Raw genomic sequence first — 23,604 nt, 5'->3', positions numbered from 1 at the left:
CCATGACTTCGAATCACTAAATTAAGGCCACATATAATCATTTAATATCATACCTCCATTATATGTCACTGTTTTTCTCTGTATGGCTTACAGTTTCTTTTAAGAAAAGATACCAAACAGTTTAATTTTAAAGCATAAAAGCTGTTAGTTTTGTACTTCCCAGTATGTTTTGTTTGGCCTCAAATCATCACATTTTCCTATCTAAGTGAATAGGCACAAAACAGAGCACCATAAGACTTCAAAAAATATTTATCCAGCCGTGCACCCTAAACTCTATCACCAACACGACACAGGCATATTTTAAAGATAAGGAAGTTAGATCATGTCATTCCTGTATTTGAAACCTGAATATATGTCCCAATTCCCTCAAAATAAATGTTAACGCGATTGTTATATGACTACAATGTGATCTACAAGGTCACAGAAAATCTGCCACCAGCTGGTATTGCTTTTTCCTTCATTCATTCTGCCCCTATCCTCCAGGTACATCATTGCCAGAGTCTCCTGTTTTGGTTCCTTCCCCGCCCAAAATCCCCATGGCTCACTTTTTTATTTCCTTCAAAGCTTTACTCAATCTTCACCTATCCCAGAAGCTTATTTTAAATTTTCACTTTCCGTGCATTCCCACCACATTGCCAGTCGTCCTCTACCTTCTCCAGATCTTTTTCCTCTATAGCATTCACCACCTTATAATATACTACATACTATACTTCTGTGGGGTGGTTCATGGTCTGCCACCCCACTCCACCCCCACCCAAATGTAAGCTTACACAGAAGCAGGGCATTTGAATTCTTTAAGGTATCTCAAGCACTTAAAAGAGTGCCAGGCACAAAATAAATGGTTAATGATAGTTGTAGAATAAATCGGAAGAATAAAACAAATTACTGAATTCATGAATCTTTTTCCTCACTAACTATTTACTATGCCCAATATATATTCTTTAACTAGGTCCATTTTCTAGGTCTATGGATGATAACAATGAAAACAGTGTTCACAGATGTTATGGACTGAATGGGTGTATCTCCACAAAATTCATAGGTTGAAATCCAAACCCCCAAAGTGATGGTTTTAGGAGGTGGGGGTCTTGGGAAATAATTAGTCAAGAGGGTGATATCTTCATGAATGGGACTGGTGTCCTTACAAAAGAAATCCAGAGATCTCTCTCAACCCTTCGAAAAAATAGGTATTCAGTCTATAATCCAGAAAGCAGGCTCACTCCAGACATAACTCGGCTGGCACCCTGATCTTGGACTTCCCAGTGCCCAGAACTGAGAGAAATAAATTCCTGTTGTTGATAAGCCCCTACTCCATGGTATTCTGTTACAGCAGGGCAAATGAACAAAACCGGGAGGTGATTTTAATAGGACTGGAAAGTACCTTTAACTAATCAATATAAATGCTAGAATCAACTTACTCAATACATAGAAACATTTTTTTAAAAACTACTAATCTTTGTATAAGACACTGTGTTAGACCCTGAAGACCACAAAAGACCTGTTCCTGCCCTCAAAGATTTCTAAACTTCCTGATAAAACAGATTAATTCTCCAAATATTATTAAAGAAGACATAAAGAAAGCATAAAGGAAGGCAAGGAAGAGATTAAATGTGGTTCTACTCAGCCTTTAGACTGTGAGTCGGGATACTGATGCTGCAAACTGAGCCTTTTTTAAAATCCATTGGCAGTAAATACTTTAGTCCCAAGAAAGTACAGGGGCAGAAGAGCGGATCAAACTGAAAGGATTTTAGTAGCTCTAATACCCCAGTGCTGTGTTTCACAGTTTTCCATTTGGAAGAACAGCCCTTGTTCAGAACTGAGAACATGCCTTTATTATAAGAAACAATTACCTCTCTAGCATTGTAGAGTGCCAACACCACACATTCCCCTTCTTCTGTGACCAGTTAATGTGTGTCTCTGGTTACTTGCCACATTTGCCAATCTCCCATTCAATGGCACTTATGAAGGTCCTGCTATCGCTTTATAAACTTTTATTTTCACATTATTCTTTGTTTTTCCAAATCATTTGCCATTAACTATTCTAAAAGCTTTTATCAGAGGAAAACCCTCTCATTGACCTAGTCTGAGGATGTAAAGCAGTTAACCCAAGATTATATTTTAAAGTCCTTGTGCTGCTTCGGCTGCTATAATGCGTCCTGTTACGGCTTCTAGATTATGTTAATATGGAAACTCTCCGAAGTCTAACACTCACAAAGCACACCATTGTTCAGCCTCCCGCAACCCATGCATTTACTCCTGGCCATAAATTCAATCAGGATGGCAGATTTATACTCACTCACTATCAGTCAGTACATTGACTTTAAAATTTGGCTCAGAGTTTTTCATTACCTCTGTGGAACTTCCCTTTCACTCCTATCAGAATTGGCCTCCATTTATATGTGCCCTCAGTCCCTACTTTCTAATAATAAATCTCAAATTCATCAACCCCCTTGTCAGGTCCCTCATCCTTGGGCAACAGAGCATTCACCTGGTCTGCCCTGGAGCTGTGGAATTCCCTGAACTGAGCACTCCTCTCCAAATCCCCTGAGCTTTATAAATCCCTTTTTGAGTCTCACTTATTAAAATTTGCTTTTAATATTTGATCTGCCCCTGACACATGCTGCAGGCTTGGCTGTTATAAAAAATATATATATAAGGAGAAGAAAAGTATTTTTATTTTCCTCACCATTTGTGGAAAGGACTGAAATTTCCTCTGCTTCTTCGTCGGTATTTTATATTTTCCATCATTCTTTCCCTTCTCCCTTTCTTTACTAGGAGAACAATCACCCCGCAGGCTTGGGTGAGTAACCAGGGTTTAGACTTCAAGATTGCATGTGTTATGGGATTATAAATAAACTAGTCACAATATCATTAATTAATTTGCACCCTAGAGATTGGTATGGATTTTCTTAGGAGACAACATGGAGCTCAGAGAATAATGGCTCTGTACCTATACAACCCTCCTCCCTCACCAGTCTTGCCAAGCAGCTTTTTCCTCTAGTTTTATTTTAATTAATAACTACTCTGGCTCACATTCACTTTCATCAGGAGAAAACAGAAAAATGCATTTAGTGGCCCTAAAGGACATGTAGCTTTTATACTGTTCTGGTTAAAAAAAAAACAAACAATCATCAAACTTTTAGATATAAACAGTTCTATTCCAAAGTAGTCAGTTCCCAGGATGTGCCAATATCAAAGAAGGTCGTTTATTTTTGCATTCTCCTTAACACGTAACCCAGCACCACGCACACAGTAGGCACTGCAAAAATGTTTGTACAATACTGAATCAATTATTCTTATCTCAGTTCTTTAATTTTCTTTCCATTCCCCCTTGAAAAGGATCTGGTTTTCTCTCTGTTTCCCTACTCATTAGAGTACTGTTTTTCTGTCACCCTTGCCTCTCTCCTACAGCTGTTGATCAGCCTATTGATTAGGACCCAGAGCTAGATGACAGCCAGGAAAGGGCATTATATTCTGGCACAATTTCCTCTAAGTGCTTAATGTGCTTTAAACCCCTCATTCAATTAGATGGCACAAGCTATTACACACAAGTGCCCACCACAGAAAATTACAAGCTCATATCTAAGAGATACAGTGAAAGGAAGGCAGAGAGTAAGTTAATAGGACATTGTCTGTATGTTTGGTAAATCCTGTGGAGTTTAGGGCTCCAGGTTAATATCAGAGTGCCAGGCTATGGAATTTAAACAGCAGGTAGATTTCAATAGCACAAAATGCGGGAGAGAACACAGTACAGCTTGATATATTATTCTGTTATTTGAAATGGCTACTGTGCAAAATTCAGCATTTCCCCCGAAACATTTTGAAGATGATTTAGGCCATTGAAAATAGTGGCAAAGTTAAAACTTTTTTTAAGGTTAAGGTAACATTACTAAAGAGGTGACCTGATGGAATTTCACGAACTGGCAGAGTTCTCAGAGTTCTGAGGTATTTACAGATAGAAGAAAGCACTTAGTTTTCTTGGTGGCTAGGAGGATACAATTAACCTCAAAAGACAAGAACTTAACAGATGAAGATTATTAGTTATTATTGTTGTAGGATGACAGTGGATTTTACATAAGAACAAAAACATTAGTGTTTCTGCCAGCTACTGGCTGCCCTTTCACTGGGAATGCTCATGGCTGCTGAAATACAACAAGGTCTGCTTTTAGTTCCATTCACCCCCGTCCCTGGTGCCTTCGTGCAGTGCACAAATTTACAACAGTGCCTGCACACTGAAAATGTTCTTACAGTGGATTTGAAAACGTAAGTAGGCTAGAGAATCAGCCTCATCATCTGGTCCAGGCAACATGGAACTTTATGACTATGATGTAACCTTTACTTACATAACAACAGCTGAAAATGAACACAAAATCAATAAATGCCAGACATAGTTTTATGGCTTTGTCTGATTTCAATTAATTTTCAAACTAACTTTATGAGGTAGTTAAATTTGTTTTCTCCATTTTACAATGTGAAAACTCAAAATGAAATAAGCAGTTTGCCCAATGTCACATACAGTTAGTAAGTGGTGAAGACAGCACTATAATCCAGACAATATGATTAGAGAGGGCTTTACCATGATATAAACCACTAACCCAAAGCATATCATAGCATTTGTTTGGTTTATTCTTAAATAATGATATATTATTTTTAAAAACTGGAATCAATAAATCCAAAGAGGAAGACTAAAACCACCCATAATTTCACTATAAAAAAAGTGCTATATTTTGGAGAATATATTTTCATGTGTTAGATGATGTATATGTTGTTTGTAACCAACTTTTCTGATAAGCACTTTTCTACTTAAACAATACTTCTACGACATAATTCATGACAAGCATACTTTTACCTTCTGTGAGTCATATTTTACCCAATAAATCACGTATTAGAAGTATTTCCAATTTTATTTATTTGCTATTAAAGCCCTTCAATAAATATCTTTTTTTTTTTTTTTTTTTTTACATTTTATTTATTTGTCAGAGAGAGAGAGCGCGCGTACACAAGCAGGCAAAGTGGCAGGCAGAGGCAGAGAGAGAAGCAGGCTCCCCGCGGAGGAAGAAGCCTGATGTGGGACTCAATCCCAGGAACCTGGGATCATGACCTGAGCAAAAGGCAGTGGCTTATCCAACTGAGCCACCCAGGCATCCCACTTTGAATATCTTTATCACTAAATCTTTAGCTTCATTCTTAGACTCATGCTTAATTATTTCCCCAATATTTTGAACATATTTTACAACTAGAATTTTCTGCAACTACAGTTTTACCCTTTACAAAGTTATACCAATTTACACTCACTGCCAGTATGTAGTAATACTCATTTACCCTGGCATTAACCAAGTGTCATTTTAAAACAAAAAAAATCTGCCAGATTGATAAAAGTAGCTTTCCAATAATATTTTAATTTTATTTCATCAATAAGTAATTTAAAACATTTTGTCATGTTTATTGGTCTTTCATATTTTGGTGAGCAGATTGCCAACTCTTTGTCCATTATTAAGGTATTCATTCATTTGCAGTATTTCCTCATATTTAATAATGTCATTACTTTTCCATGTGTATTACATCTTTCCCATTTCATCATTTGTACTTAGTTTTGGTTGAGGTGATTTTACCACGTGTAAATTTTCATGTTTTATGGTCAAATATCTCAATCCCCTTTTTTTATAATTTATAGAGCTTTATTTTTCATGCTTGGAAGCCATCACTACAAAGTGATTAGATAAATATTCATCCCTTCCCTAAGGTTTCATGGTTTTATTTTTGTGTTTAAAATATTAATCCAGGGCGCCTGGGTGGCTCAGAGGATTAAGCCTCTGCCTTCAGCTCAGGTCATGGTCTCAGGGTCCTGGGATGGAGCCCCACATCGGGCTCTCTGCTCAGCAGGAAGCCTGCTTCCCCTCTCTCTGTCTGCCTCTCTGGCTACTTGTGGTCTCTCTCTCTGTCAAATAAATAAATAAAATTTTTAAAAAAATAAATTAAATATTAATCCATGTGAAAATTATTTTGTATAAAGTGAAGTAAATTTTTTAAGGGATAGAGGGGCAGAAGGGGAAGGAAACAGAAATCTTAAGCAGGCTCCACACACAGCATGAAGCCAAGGTGGGGCTCAGTCACAATCCTGAGAACATGACCTGAGCTGAATTCAGGAGTCAAATGCTTAACCAACTAAGCCACCTAGGTGCCCCTGAAGTAGATATTTTATTCTCACCCTTAAATCATGAATCACTTGACCCAACATTGTTCACTGAATTAACTACTATTTGCCCACTAATCAGAGATGCTACTTTCATGAATTATATAACTATTATATATTTTAAGGTCTGATTCTGATTTTTCTGATCTTTCCCTTTGATCATCTACACAGATTTTTTTACTAACTACTAGAAAAGAATAGCTTCTCATCAAATAGCTTCTCATCAGAAAGTTTCTTGGTCACCCAACTTCATATTTTGAATGAGTTACAAGCTATACATTCTTGATGATTAGACATTTTAAAGGAATGAGAAATATCAAAAATAAGAAACTCATTTACTGGTGCCCCACCATGTAGAATCTGAAAGGAATGACTGTAATATTGAGATTTTTCAGAAATATTTGACTAAAATAAAAGAAATTCAAATAGATGAGATATTTAGCCCCATCATTTGGATGACCATAATGTTAGTACTTTTTTTTAAGTGCACAGAATGATCACATAATATAAAAATTATGCTGGAGATATACTTTGGAATTACCTCTGAAGAGATGTGTGAAATACATGAAAATGTTTTACTAAAACTACTATGCTACTACCACCTCTAATAACAGGTAGATTATTGGCAGCGTTAAGTAAAAGAAATTAGACAAATGTGATCAGACTCACCTTGATAAATCAATTGACTACAGAACTCAAAAGTTTTGAGTTTTTAAAAGTAGAAGATTTTAATTGAAATCAAAGGGACAATAAAAAAATTCACTTAAAATAGATCTCCCAACATATCCTTTTATTTTTTAAATAAATTTTCATAACAGAAGCAGCTATTAAAGTAAATGACTTGAACACAGCAGGCTGCAAAAAGTTCCCTGAGGGATTCACTTTATTTGACAGAGAATACAATCACACTTTGTATCCTCCAGAAAATACAACTCTATAATAAGTGGCACCTAATCATTAGAAAGGATGTATTTCTCTTATTATCCATTTCAGTAGTGGGAAAGATATTAGGAAGTTTTACCAAGGTTAGACACCAGACTGTCAGAGTTGTTCCAAGAAAAAGACAAGCAAAGAGAATGTTCATCTTTCAAGGGTACTCCTATTCTGCAGCCACTTGAGAAAGGTAACACCTGCTGCCCCCAAAGTTTTTCCCACCTGCTAAGGTTGTAAAACAGACAGATTGGTCAGCCAGCATAGATTTCACAGGTCAAGTCTGGAGTAAATAAGCCATTCTACTTAGCTTTGAAAAAAAAAGGTCTATTGGAAGTGACAGAGTAATTGATGAATAGAGATTATTTTGAAGTATGCTGCAAAAAATGGCCTTGCTACAGGACTTTTTTAAAAGGACATTCTTCGGTTTTGCTGTTAGAATGCAGGAAAATTTTGCAATCTTACCATAACCACTTGATTCTTTTCCTCCATTATCAAGAGGGAGCTTCCCAAGAAGGGAACCAAACTCATGTGATTCACACCAAGTAAAGAAAAGTCAACTAGCTGTCCCCAGGAAAAATTATGTACTCTTCACTCTTCACTATAGTTTTCCTTCATGATTTAGGAAGCTGCCATTCATTAATGTGGCAATTTTATTCCTGTAAGAGAAGAGTTAGTTTATAATTTCCTGCACTATGGGTAGATTTATAATTCACTGATCACTTCAAGGATAACAGTACTAATTCACTAAGACAAAAATCTGCCCACCTATATTTCTGTTCTGCAAGTATAATGATGATAATCAAACTAGCAAGAACATTTAAAAATTCCATGTAAGGGTGCCTGGGTGACTCAGTCATTGAGTATCTGCCTTCAGCTCAGACCATCATCCCAGGGTCCTGGAATCAAGCACTGCATCAGGCTCCCTGCTTGAAGGAGGCCTGCTTCTCCCTCTCCTACCCCTCCTGCTTGTGTTCCCTCTCTCACTGTGCCTCTCTCTGTCAAATAAATAAATAAAATATTATAAATATAAATATATATATATAATATATATTATTTATATATATATATAATATATTTTATATATATATATACACACACACACACACACACATACACACACACACATAGAGTATGTAGTATTACTAGCCAGGCCCTAGTCTAAAAAATGTATGTATATTATGCAAATATGCATTCCATCCCCATAAACCCCTATAATACAAGTAATTATTATTATTTCCATTTTACAGATGAAGAAACTGAAAAAAACCTGCCCAAGGTCACAAAGTAGAAAGTACAAATGGTATACAACTCTAACACTTCCGATAATATAGAGTACCATTCCTCTATAGAGAATAGAGAAAGTTTCTAAAATCTTTCTCAACCCCTCTCTGCCTTACAAAGAGTACATATTATATGAATCCATAAAAAGCAAACGCAGAGAGACAGAAATATATTGAGATAGAAAGTGGGATGAGCTGTCACTCAGGGCTGTGGATAGAATTGGGGAGTGACTGTTCCTAAAATTAGATTATGAGGATGATGAATATATGAACATTCATTGAACTATACACTTAAAATGGGCAAATCTTAGGGTATACAAGGTTATATCTCAATAAAATTTTTTAAAAATTTAAAAATAAACACACTTTATTCCAACCACTCTACAGCAGAAGGCAGCACAGTTGTTCTTCCCCAATCATGAAGCAATGTTCTTGAAAAATCTCATCACAGATGAAATCAAAGTGGAACAATTTTACACCTAATTCAGGTAAGGAGAGTAGGGAGAACAAATGTGACTGTAATGCAAGCATTCCCTTAGTACTATTTTGCACTCTAAATTAATAAACAATTGGGAAACATGCCAAAAAGAAAAAGTGTGCTGCATGTGTGCATAAAAGAAAATATTGATGCCATTTTATGCAACCTTTTTAAAGCAGTTATTATGGGTAATTTACCATTAATTTGTATTAACCACTCTCTAGTTCCTAGAAATTTCTTCCTCCTGCTTTTTTTTAAATTTATTTTCTCAGTGTTCAAGTGTCATTGTTTATACACCACACCCAGTGCTCCATGCAATACATGCCTTCCTTAATACGCACCACCCCCAAGCCCCCTCCCTTCCAAAACCCTGTTTTTTTCTCAGAGTCCAGAGTCTTTCATGGAATGTCTCCCCCTCCAATTTCCCACAATTCACTTTTCCTTTCCTTCTCCTAATGTCCTCCATGTTATTCCTTATGTTCCATAAGTAAGTGAAACCATATGATACTTGACTCTCTCTGCTTGACTTATTTCACTCAGCATAATCTCTTCCAGTCCCATCCATGTTGATACAAAAGTTGGGTATTCATCCTTTCTGATGGAGGCATAATACTCCATTGTATATATAGACCATATCTTCTTTATCCATTTGTCCACTGAAGGGCATCTTGGCTCTTTCCACAGTTTGGCTACTGTGGCCATTGCTACTATAAACACTGGAGTACAGATGGCCTTGCTTTTAACTACATCTGTATCTTTGGGGCAAATACCCAGTAGTGCAATTGCAGGGTCATAGGGAAGCTCTATTTTTAATTTCTTAAGGAATCTCCACACTGCTTTCCAAAGTGACTGCACTAACTTGCATTCCCACTAACAGTGTAAGAGGGTTCCCCTTTCTCCACATCCTCTCCAACACCTGTTGTATACTGTCTTGTTAATTTTGGCCATTCTAACTGATGTCAAGTGGTATGTCAATGTGGTTTTGATTTGAATCTCCATGATGGCTAATGATGATGAATATTTTTTCATGTGTCTGTTAGCCATTCGTATGTCTTCTTTGGAGAACTGTCTGTTCATATCTTCTGCCCATTTTTTGACACAATTATCTGTTTTGTGTGTGTTGAGTTTGAGGAGTTCTTTATAGATCTTGAATATCAGCCCTTTGTCGGTAGTGTCATTTGTGAATAAGTTCTCGCATTCCATGGGTTGCCTCTTTGTTTTGTTGACTGCTTCCTTTGCTGTGCAGAAGGTTTTAATCTTGAAGAAGTCCCAAAAGGTTATTTTCGCTTTTGTTTCCTTTGTCTTTGGAGACATGTCTTGAAAGAAATTGCTGTGGCCCATGTTGAAGAGGTTACTGCCTATGCTGTCCTCTAGGATTTTGTTTCTCCTGCTTTCTACATCAAGCCTGTAAATGTGTTGTGTTGATTCAGGCAATATGCATATAAAAAGGCATCTTTCTGTGTGTGGTTCTTCCTCTAAATGTTCCAGCTCAAGTGGCTAGTTAGTGGTTTGTACTTCTCGAAATTTAAGAACACAGATGCTTGAACAAAGTCACCATAACATTGAATAGATAGACACATGCCCAATAAAATGATTAAAATGATTAAAAGGGTACTATCAATCCCTTCTGAATGACAAGTTCCTTTATGTCATATCATAGCATTGAAAGTTGTCTTTTTTGCATTTGCCAACCACAGAAATGCAGTTTCAAGGATGTGAACTGTCCTGAGTCTTTTTTCATCTTTCTTTTTCAGATATTCCACTGACTTGCTTCTCTGATTTATTGCATGCAACCCAAACTTACTTCATTAACAGTAATTTACCTCTTAGAGAATTTCAGTCAATGAGTTTAGGAGGTTTTTCTTAAAATTTTTAAGGAAGATTTTAATTTTAATCTCTGATTCAATCATCTTTTACTAGAAAGAGAAATCTGAGTCAGCATGCCTCCCTAGAAAATGTGTTACACAATTTTTGTATATTTTGCCAACTCCTGTTTCACACTGTCATGTTCCTTTATGATTCCCTCAATCAGGTTTACATCTAAGGTATCTAGGTAAGTGAGAAAGTATCTTATTTTAATGTTGTTTTACCAGGATTTTCACTACCTGCTTTGGTAAATCATTCTAGGATGAAAAATTTTTAGCTTATCTTTCAACTAAATTAGCCCTGCATGAAAGAGTTTTTAAAGGAGTTTTTAAAGGCTGGAAGGTTGGAGATTAAAAACATAGCAGATATTCCATGCAAATCACTGATATTCACAAGAATAGAAGCAAGAAACTAGAGCTCCATTGAGAGAACAAGCACAGCGTACAGCTTAGCAACATATTCTTGGGATCTAGAATATCTCCACTCTGCCTCTTGCTCCTGCTCCTAATGAGTTCTGTTATTTTTGGACAAATTACTTAATCTTAGTTATAACTTGCTTCCTTCATCTAGAAAATGAATCCAGATATTTGTGAACATTAAATGGACAAATACATATAAAGCATTTAAAATACCATCTGGTATAACTGTTAGCTATTACTATCTTGTAAGTCATTGAGTCTCAATCTGGGAAGGGAGGCATATGTCTGGGTCACGTAGCAAGCTCTGCACACATTCTACCTATCTTTTCCCACTTCCAAGCTATGTACTATGTGATAGGGAGTCTCAAAGATTTTTAAAAAGGGAAGTAGCATGATATTTGCCTTTTACAAAAATCTCTCTAGAGAGATTATAGAGGGAGAGAGAAATGACATAAATCAAGAAGTCTACTGCAGACATTCCAGATAATTCTCTGAAAGGAAGCTGTAGCTATGTATATAGAAAAAGACAAAACAGATATAAGATAGAGTTATCAAAATAAAAAGAAACAAGAGTTTAATCCTCTGATGAATGCAGGACACACAACACCTATGTTTCTTGCTGTAGGGACAGGAATGGATGGAGCAACCATTGTCCAAGAGGGAATTAGAGATGGAAAAGTATATATTGCACCTGCTTTCTTTGTAACTAGTAAACTAGTAACTAGGTACTCAGAAGTACACGTATTAGGAACAACTACAAAGCAAGCTCAACAAGATGGAATACTGCTTCTGTCTCTTTAAAGGAAATGTACATCTCTTCTGTAAAGGACTCAAAATCTATCAATTTCTCTTCTCCAAAACCAAAGGTATCTGTCCTGTGCCTCTCATTAATTTCAAAACCCTAGCATTAGTAAATCTACCAGCCACAGACTCCCAAAGTTCTGACAGAGTCTTTTAGTTATTCAGCTGCTAAATAATGGCTCTGAATTTATATTCCCAGTTGCTGTTTAAAACTGAAATTAAAGGGGCACCGGGGTGGCTCAGTGGGTTAAAGACTCTGCCTTCGGCTCCGGTCATGATCCCAGGGTCCTTGGATCGAGCCCCACATCGGGCTTCCTGCTCCCCCCTCTCTCTCTGCCTGCCTCTCCGCCTACTTGTGATCTCTGTCTGTCAAATAAATAAATAAAATCTTTAAAAAGAAAAAAAAAAAAAAACCCTGAAATTTAAGAGACACCATACGATGGAGGATGACACTGAAGATGTATACTTAGCCCAAACCCATGTCATCCAGTTTCTTTACAGTGGAAAGATAATCTTTATGGGATGAGAGAGGAATCATAAGTCAGTCCAGCAAAGATGTGGAAAAATAGGTCATTTCAGGACTTGAGTTGGTGAAAAGAATCAAGAAACAATGTACTTCCATGGGTCACATGTCATCCCACAATGTACAAGATCAATTCATACAGCAGGGTAGCAAGATCTGAAATTCCAAATAAGTCCAGGGGGCACTGGTACCTAGAAATTGTACATGATGCTTGGAGAAAATTGATGTAATGTGGCACATCGATGGAAGAGCCAACAAGGTTTTTATTTTAATGATAGAACTGAATTCTGAAATTAAGCACAGCGGGTAGGAAATGGATCTAGCACAGATGTCAAAAGCTATCATTGGCTTTTGTGATAAAACATTTTTTTTTTTCCTTAAGCCCAGGCCAGTGGCCTATGTAGGTCACTGATGTTGAGCAGGAAAAAACAAACATCACAAGTTGAGTGTCTTTCTGAAGAAATTCTGAAATAAGTTATTAACATTCAAAGATTCTTTTAGTTTAGCAAATAAAATATTATCAAATATTAGTGACAGAAGTCTCATATTTTCTAATACATTTCACTGCAGAATATACAAAATAAGTAGTTAAAACTAAACAAAACAAAAAAACTGACACCAGGATCCTAACCAATGTCTGACATCAGGCACAACTTACATGACCAAGAAGATAACTGTGATTTTGTGTTAGTTCTTGTTTATCACACAATTTGAATAATCTTTCTTCTTGTATGTAAACTGTTTCCTCAGAAATGGTTTTTCTCTCCTATTTTCCAGCTTTTTACACAAGACATGTCAGAGCTATTTAATAATGGGTTTTTCATTTCTTTTTGAATTCCTTGTTTATCTTAGGCACTGCAATCTCATATTGAACACAGAATGTCAAATTCTTCAGGCATTTATCATTATTTTAAAAGAGGGAATCAGCAAAGTCGAAGTTTTGTCTTTTCATCAAAATGATATTCAGGCACAGAAAATCCATGTATTATTCCCCTTCTTAAGACTCACTTGAGTTTTCATTATTAGTGAAAGCATTTACCTATGTGGTATAATTCAAAGGACACCAGTGAGCGCTCTTGTCCCCCAAACCTTCCAAATAACCAGTAAAACAATGAGCTACTTCACAACTAGTTGTTCTGTATTTTAAGTCCTTGGAAGGTCTCTAATACAATCTGTTAAATGTAAGTAACACTAGGAAAGGCAGGATATTAAAGCAGTTATTTTTCATACTTTTTTGTATAGGTCATTGCAATTGCTCCTTGGATTAAATCATACATAGAAATGCAATATATAAATAACATGGAACAAATAAGATTAGAAACATGTCCATATTTCTTTCTGTCCTTGCCTCTCAACCCAAATCCACATGGCTCCTGCTCTGAAATCTCAATGATTCCTGAGAGTAAATTTGAAAAGTCAGAGAAGTAGATAGGAACAATATCACACTATGAGAAAGTTGGTTTCTTTTTGTAGTTACATACATTTATGTAATCACGTCATTAATTACTTTATTCAATAATGAACAGAGTTTCTTTATGGACCAAGTATTATGCTAAGTAATGGGTAAACAATGATAAAAAGATACATTTTCTGTTCCCAGGAGATTACAGATCAAAATAGAGAATTCAGAAATAATCTCACACATGTATGGTCAATTGTTTTTAAGGTGTTTTGTTTTTGTTTTTGTTTTTGTCAGAGAGAGAGAGCACAAGAAAGGGAGCAATAGGCAGAGAGAGACGCAGACTCCCCGCTAAGCAAGGAGCTGATGGAGGATTCCATCTCAGAGTCCTGGGATCATGACCTGAGCAAAAGGCAGATGCTAACCGACTGAGCCACCTAGACATCCCTGGTCAATTGATTTTTTGACAAAGGAAAAAATAAAATTCAGTGGAAAATGATGATCTTTAAAATAAGTAGTATTGGAACAACTGAATATCTGAGAAGGAAAAAAGAAAATTGATAGATACCAAAAACTAACTCAAAATGGATCACAGATTTAAATGTATAATCAAAAATTATGAAACTTCCTAGAAGAAAACCTAAAAGGACATTTCTGTAATTTTTTTACTTAAGCAGAGAGTTTTAAACATAACACTCAAATTACCATCCATTAAAAATGATTAATTACACTTCAACAAAATTAAGTACTTCTGTTCTTCAAAAAATACTGTTAAGAGGATAAAATACAAGTCGCAACCTAAGTCTGATTAAAAATATTCACAAATCATATACCCAATAAAGGATGTGTATCCAGAACATATAAAGGACTCTCAAAAGTCAACAATAACAAAACAAACAAAATAAAATAAAAATTGGACAAATTATTTAACAGATACTTTATCAAAGAAGATGTAGGACTGATAAAAAAAGCATATTTAAAAATAACTCAACATGTCTAGTCATCAGACATTAAATGCAAATTAAAATCTCAATGAGATATCTCTACACACCCAATTCAAATATCTAAAGGCAAGAAGACTGACCATAACTAGAGCAGATGAAAATGTGGAACAACTGAGATTCTCATACATTGATGGTGGGAATAAAAAATGGTAAGGCCATTTTCTCTGTGTGTGTGTGTGTGTGTGGTCGGTCTAAGATTTTACTGAGGGGCAAGAGGCAGTGAGAGGTGGGCGGACAGCTACACCCTCCCCAGGGGAAACAAACCTTCTTCCTTCCCCACTCCCCAGAAAAATGTTAAAACCACTTTCAAAAACAACTGACTTTATTTTTTTTTTAAGTTAAATATATACTACCCTAAGACCCAATTATTTAAATCTTAGGTATCCATCCAAATTAAATAAAAATATATATTATAAAGTCTCAATTAAGCAACAGGCATAAGTTCCAGAGATCAGCTATACAATATTGTCACTATACTCAACAATACTGTATCGGACACTTAAAAATTTTTTCAAAGAGTAGCTATCATGTTAATCATTCTTACCACAATAAAATAATTTTTCAAATTCATACATGAATTTACTAGCTGCTTTATTTTTAGTGGCCAATATTTGTAAATAACCATCAAATGAATGGCTATACAAACTGTTATAGTTCATTTAATAAAAATTATTTTGAAATATAAAGAAATAAACAACCGATTCATATAACAATACTGAATAAATCTCAAGATAATGACACTAAGTGAAAAAAGCCAGAAAACAAATACATATTTTATGATCTCATTACTAAAAAATTCTATAAAGTTAAAACTAAAGTGGCAGAAAACAGACCATCAGTTGCCTGGGGTAGAGGAAAGGTGCAGGATAGAGGGGTTACAAAGGGATAGGCCATTTGTAAGTAGATATGTTCATTATTTTCACTGTGGTGATGGATTCCTGGATATATATATGTGTCAAACTTCTCAAATTATTCTTTTCAAATGTGTGCATTTTATTATATATCTATTATACCTCAATAAAGCTGTCAAAAAATTTCAAATGCATCAAAAATCCAAATACTAAACATAAAATGAAAAAGAAAATTTAAAGCCAAATAATTAAAAGGAAAAATTACATATTACATAAGTTTAGAGTATTCTGTGGCTGCATAAAGGTGACATGCACCCATTCTTGTGGGTTCAGGGAAACCTATTTTAGCTATGCCAAGTATGGATATTCCAAGCTGAGAAAGCAATATGTGCTCATATAGAAGAAGCTCCAATTGAGTTAAAACAGCAAAACTAGCTAAAATAGAACAAAGGAACATGAACGATCAAAAACTTAAGTACTTTGCTTCCCATCATGTTTCTCTGACATTGTGAACCCTAATTTCCAGGTCAACTAGATGCCAATGAGACAAAAATATAATCTCAGAGAATTTGACAAAACACACCAAGGTCAACAGAAAAGGGCCAATGTGCATAGGATGTTCAGATGCAAATTCTACTGGTAATAACTATCTCACCGCAACACACCTGTGTGCTTTTGTACTATTTTTACAGCTGCCCTCTTGAAGAAGGGAAGGGGAGGGGTTTAGAAAATGCTTTCATGGAGGCTATCAGGGTACTGGGATACCAGAAAGTACTCTCAAGGTCTGGTGCATAGAATTATAGATATAGACAGATCTATAGATATAGGTAGTATATAAAATCATATATAATTATAAATATATATAACCACATAAAACTATGTGGCAACATAAGTTCTAATCTTTTCTCCTGGTTCAGACCTTCTATGGCAAATGTGCCTCATTCTGGACAACCTTGCTCTATATTCGTTTGTGTCAGAGTGAGATCCCCTGAGCTGGTCAGAAATACCAGAAGTGCTTATTTTTAAAGTTGCCAGAGGCCTCATCCCTGAACTTCAGAAAGAATGTTCTACCCCTGCCTTTAAACCAAAAGCATTTTTAATTACTATGATTTTTATTAATAAATAAAAGGGGATGTGAAGGGGGAAAAAAATCTTTATTCAAAGCTCCAAATGTAGCCTGAACTCTTTTTTTTTTTTATAAACTATGATGGCAACGACAGCAACAAAAAAGAGCTTCCCTGGGAATGTGGATGTGCAGGTGAGAACACAGCTTCTTAGAGAAAATTAACTGGCTCCTCCAAATGTCAAATTTGGATTACTAGGAGATGAGTAGAAGCAGGTGGGTCTTATCAAATATGAAGCCCATGTAAAATACATGATGGCAGCTACCAAAGTCATAATGAAGTTTCACTGTTACTGTCCACAAATCCCTGTATATATGCAAACACCCGTTGCTAACTCCTTAGAAGAGCAAATATTTGCGAAGCAAGGCTTATGCAAACTAGAAACTAATTACCAATGTTTATTTCCAGCCAATTTTTACAAATTAAAATCCTTGCTCAGCCAAGAGAGTGTCTTTTAAAATAAACTGGATTATCAATATTTATAAATGATTAATCATTAGAAATGATATTGCACGCTCAAACTGTGGCCTAACTTTCGCCCCATTGTACAAAATGTATATGCTTCATGAAACAATCTAGCAAAGTAGCCACAGGTGTCCTTAACTAGAGGAACATCCCTAACTCCGATAAATGAACATGTATTTAAGCATTTTATATGTGCCAAAAACATAAAATGTGGGTTCTCCTATTTAGCCTATATCACCATGACATTTCCATCGATTGCAACCATAGTTATTACCACTTATTACCACCAGTGTAATGTATAATCCCTAACTTTCCATTTTCAATGCATGAGCTTGGCAGTATAACAGAAGAAAAATTCTGTGGTAGTATAGTTAATTCCACACTTTCTGGTGAAATTAAGTGTACCAAAGAAATAAGAAAGAGTAGAGGAAAGGGAAAAATGGAGGAGACACTGGGCATATAATTAATCATTCACTTAATTCATCATGTGTCCTGGTTTGCATTTGGGAAAGAAAAATGGAATTTACTGGTTATTCTTTTTGTGTCAAACAAATTCACTTTTGTCAAACAAATTCTGTCAAACAAATTCACATTTTCTAATTTAATGTTTAAACAATGTATGATGAGGAAGAGGGGGAAAAAAAAGATGTGAGGTGGGAGTAGAGGGGTCTAAAGATTGTCCAAGGTCACAAATACGTTCTCCAGGCCAGTGTTCAAAATCTGTCTTTTGGTTTGAAAACCAGTAATTTCCCCCTCCCTTCTTTTGACTCTCATTGAACCATAGAAATTTTAGGCTTTTACTCATTTCCCCATAAGGCATTTTGTCTTACTGATGTCCATTTTAAACCTAAAATTCCAAAAATATTTCTTCTAACTTAAAGGAATTAATTAGAACCTGCTAGGGATTTTAAGGAAACAGGAGAATGCTGTATAAAATAAAGAAATAAATATAATCTGAAGGCTGTGTTTCAAGAAAAGTCAGACTGCACTCTGCAGTAAAGTTTGTTCGACATTAAAAAGTAGGCACTATTGAAAAAGTTTAATGCAGAACATGGTAGAAAAGATGCCCATTGCAAAGTCCTTCACAGCTCACCGTAAATGTGAACAGCGAAGTGCTATCCATTTTAAAATCAATCAAGGTGATGCAACGCTTAAAACGCAATTGATTTTGGCTAATTTGCAAGTAGAAAGGTTTGGAACTTGAATAATTTCTTTCCCACTTTACCTGGTTCAAGAGCCTAGTCAATGAGCTGCCTAATTATTAGTCTTGCTTATTTATTTATTTACTTACTTCAGATAATTCCCAAATGAGACAACTTTTCAGTTATTTCCAACTGCCCTTTGGTACATGAAAGAGACTGCTAACCAAAATTTGAAAACAAAAACAAAAAAACAAACCCAGGAGTTAGGGTGAGCAAGAGGAGGAAAATCCCCCAATGCACAAACTGCAATTTCCAAACTGTGCATATGGAATTTGTAAAAAGTGAAAAACAATTAAGAGACTCCATTTCAGCCACCTATTAGTGATTAGGTTGAAAAACAATGGGAAGAAATAGGAAGAAAAGCACTGCAAAGTCCATTAGGAACAGATTAGAATGATGTTAAATTACTCTTTCTCCCTGCCTTTTCTGGTCAGGCAGCCTCAAGAGCTTACCACCTTTCTGAGGAATCAGCATGCCACCTGAGTGTCCTTTTAAATAAGCATTCATAGCATTTTTTAAAAACTTTTATAAATACAATGGTGTATTTGGATAATATGATAAGGAGCCTATTTGCTGCAAGCACTTGAGGTCCCCTTCATCCACTTCTCCAAAATGACTCCTCCAAGAGGGAAGCAGCAACATTCTAAAATGTCAAAAATAATCACCCCAGATAAATATTCCCACACACCAAGCCAAAGGGTGTTGCATCCTTCTTGCGGATGCATACCTGTGTATGCAGATGAGAGAGATATACAGATATCTAGTTTAAACGATATGAATGCATGTACACGGCAAATATAAATATTTGCAGATTGGAATATTTGTCTCAGCTAGGAAAATGACAACTCAGTAAAACTTTTTCAGCAGAATAAGTGGTTCAAAATATCTGCTGTTTTCAGAAATGCCAATTAATTGAGTATCTTTTTTCCCCCAAAATTGTGTATTATGCAAAATAATTGCCCTACTTTCCTTTGATAAAATTATTGGTTTATCTGAATACAGTTAATTTAAAATCTGCTTGTGGTAGGGGAGTTTGCACCTTACTTTTCAATTTAATAAGGTAAGGTTTTACTGAATATTCACACAATTATTAAAATATTTTTGTAGAGTTATACTTAGTGCCATTATAGCTGAAGTTCTAACAGCATTTAAATGTTTTTCTTATAGAAATTTAAAAACCTGGTGAATTGTTCACAATTTCCATGCTGAAAGACTGCCTGTCAAACTGAAATAGCAACACAATGCAAGCCATTTTGTGACTCAGTTCTTGATTGCAGACAGCTGAGATTCAATAGCTGGAGGGGGAATTAAGGACACCATCCAGACGTCTGTAATAATTCCTCTACTTTTTTTCCCACTCACTTGAATGCCACATCAGTGTGTCTGCCTATTTCTTGTCCCTATAATTAAACAGGACAGCGGTACTGATACACATCTTGATCATAAAAAATTTACCCATTCACTAAAAGACTAATGAACATACCAGCAGAGTTATCTGGTCTGGAAACTTTGCTTATTATAATTCCTGGGGCCCTGATTCTGACATTTACAAATGACCCACTAAAGCCAATGCAGCTGATCATGATAACCTCAAAGTTATCTTGGTGACATGGAGCACCCTCACCAGGAAGGGAGAAGCAGAGAATATTAGAACCAGTAGAGACTTCTCCACAGCCTGGACTGGACTTCTCTGAGATTCACATCACTTATGAATATATACATGCACACACACGTGTGCACACACACTCACATTCATACATTTATACATATGCAATTCTTTGAGATGAATCAAGTAATTGTACCTTAATATAGATGGCCCATTTCTGCAGCACTAGGCTGTATTTTCTGAAAGATAAATAGCAGATGAAATGCCATGGTCTGCAACATAGCTGAATTCATAGTAGATGAGAGAGTTACAGGATTGTCTTTGGTCTTAAAACAATTCAACTTTCACCCAAATACAAGCACTCAAAAACACCCCACACCTGTTGGCACGTGAAGACATCCAGCAGTACTCCAGTTTTGCTCACAGCAATCACCCTGGCACCCTAAACCATACTTAAATCAGTTTTCATTCTGATCAACACTGCCCAACACTGATTTGTGACTCTTAACAGGAGGCACCGAAGCTAGCATTTGATTAGGTCTGTTTTTAGCATTCTAGCCAAGACATTTTTGCTTTGTCCATCTGGCTTTCAATGCCAGGGCAATCTCCCACACAGAGGATCCCACACCTATCCCAAGCCCCTACTCTGGGAGCAAACACAGATAACACTTATTTCATGTTGTTTTGAGGTTCAACCACAAACAAAAATTCTGAGGTTTCTGTGAGATGCTCCCACTGTCTTGTTCCACTGTGTCCCATGTCCTTGTTCTGCTTACTAACTGTTCCCATGCTACTATTCAGCACCTTAGTAGAATTTGACTCCCCTGTCCTCAAGCCAGACTCTGTTGCCTAACTACGTAGGACACAGAGAAGCATGCAATCATTGTCTCAGATCTGCAGGGGTTGTGCTGATTGGCTCATGCGCAGCACTGAGGTACAGCTTGATTACTGAATAATAGTTTTTCATGAAATCGCCTCATGCTATTCTGTCATTTCTCAAAAGCTCCAATCTGCCCAACTGTGGGTGTGGAAGATTTTCCATCAAAACCATTAGCCACAGCTAATCTATTAGATTCCTGGCAAGGAATTATAAGTCCATCCACAATAGTGGTAGAGTTTGAACTTCAGCACTCCAACAGTTTGAGTTATGAACTAGATGAGTTTCTTGACCTTCTAAGCATTCAATTGGAATTAGAACTTTCCTGAGCCTTGTCATTCTTGTGATTAGGGTTTAGATAAGGGCATCTATTGACCCAGATGGAAACACCCATATGAATATCGCCACATCTCAGAATCCCAACAAAGTTGATCTATAGTGTACCCATATAAAAAACTCATCTCTTTAGGAAGGATAAAACTCTGCTTCCATTGACAGGTCAGTGCCTCTACTCACAGCACTTCCTGACTTGTTTTTTTTTTTTTTAAGCCTGTTGCTGAAATTCCAGCACTACTCATGACCAAGGTCACATGGACCACTCATTCTTTACCGAAGAGTCAGAGATACAGCAATAAACAAAGCAGAATACATCTCTCCCTTCACGGAATTCTCATATGTGGAGAAGGAATAAAATAAAATTTTAGAAAATAAATATATTATAACATCAGGTGGTAATGAATGTTGTGAAGAAATATAAAATTAAGGAAAGAGAACATGGGCATACTATTTTAACTTACTCCATGGGGATGTAATATTTGATCCCAGGTTTGAATGGAATGAGAATGCAAATATCTAGAAAATTGTCCCAGGAAAAGAGATCTATACGAACAAAGGCCCAGAGATACCTGAGCCACATGGGAGCAGTGTTATCAGAATTCCTCTAATTTCTGAATCATTTAGGACCATGTGCCTCTTAGAATCCAAACAACTGATTTGAACTAAATTTCCTTTAATTTTTTTTTTAACATTTTCTCCTTTCTTTACTTCTCATGTCATGCTCTAGTTCAGTTCTTCATAACAGTACCCAGCACCATTTCAGGAGTTCACTGGACTCCAAAACCCCTAGTGCCTCTTCGATCCAGCTCATCCCACCGTTGCCACAATTATCTTAAAAAGCAAAGATGGTGGCACAACACTCTCTCTTGAGAATACAATGTGAGTCTGAGTTCTGGCCTCTCCAAAATTTGACACTTGCCTCCCTCTGCAGACTAACTTATCAAAGTGTGTTTTACTATGTCAACTTGCCTTAGCTGGGACTCTATTTCCAAGAAATCCCTTCTTTTGAATTCTTCCATTTTAAGTTTGCCACAAGAAAAATCTGTGCATGATTCGGAAGGCACAGTGAAGATACCATTCCTCTCCAAAAGTCACTGAGGTAGGATATGAGAAGTGACAAGCACAGAACTACTGGCCAAGTTCCAGCCTGTCCTCAGTCTCCCTGTGCCACATACAGCTGTTCTTCCCAACAACCAGTTCTGCTGATGGGACCCAGGACCCCTGCTGTGTGCAGAGGCAACAGAATTTAGGAGCTCTCCTCCCTGTCCTGTTCCATCAGCTGGAGAGACCAGCCTTCCCAGACACCTTTGCAAGTTTCTTTTTCTTTTCTTTTTTTTTTTTTTTTAAGATTTTATTTATTTATCAGAGAGAGAGAGAGCGAGAGAGCAAGCACAGGCAGACAGAATGGCAGGCAGAGGCAGAGGGAGAAGCAGGCTCCCCGCCGAGCAAGGAGCCCGATGCGGGACTGGATCCCAGGACGCTGGGATCATGACCTGAGCCGAAGGCAGCTGCCCAACCAACTGAGCCACCCAGGCGTCCCACCTTTGCAAGTTTCTATCTGTCCATCCACATCAGTGCTTCAGACATCTTGGGGACTAATTTTTCTATAATTCTCTACAACTCCTCTTTTCAAAAGATCCTTACTTCCCATGGGTCTCTTGTTGGGTAAGGTCTTATTCTTATCACAAAATTCATATTCCACAAAACTCATAGTGATCCTGCCTCCTTTACTGACCCCGGACCCATTTTATCTGTCTCTTCCTCTCCCTCCTTCTCTCTCTCTCTCTCTCTCTCACACACACACACACACACACATTTACTCCCAAAGCACTTCTATGTTCACCTCTACTAAGTATATACTATTTCACCATCTTAAGCAAGGGTTAACTTTTTTAGCTTTTGAGTTTTTTTCTTATGAATGTGATTATAGAAATCCATAGTCATGAGAACACAATCCAAAACCACTTGCCAAGTGTGCAAAAACAGTCTGTTCTGATCCCATGTGTGTTTCTCTAACACTGATTACCTTACACATGATCAAGACTTGGGAAATAAAGGAAGTTTACATGCAGGTTTTTCAAGAGAAAGGGAGCCAGAATGCCACAGTAGAATTGGAATTTTCATCAAGAAAGGAAAAAGCCCTCACCTCAGCTGCTATACTCAGAGCTGTACTTTAAGTAAAACTGAGTACCTCAAGAAGGGGCTCTTTTCCCAGAGAGGCTAGCTGCCAGCTTTGTACAGCTTTCAGCT

This window comes from Mustela nigripes, chromosome 2, assembly GCF_022355385.1.
Source record: "Mustela nigripes isolate SB6536 chromosome 2, MUSNIG.SB6536, whole genome shotgun sequence".
Classification (NCBI taxonomy): Eukaryota; Metazoa; Chordata; class Mammalia; order Carnivora; family Mustelidae; genus Mustela; species Mustela nigripes.
Note: the sequence above shows the minus strand (reverse complement) of the source record.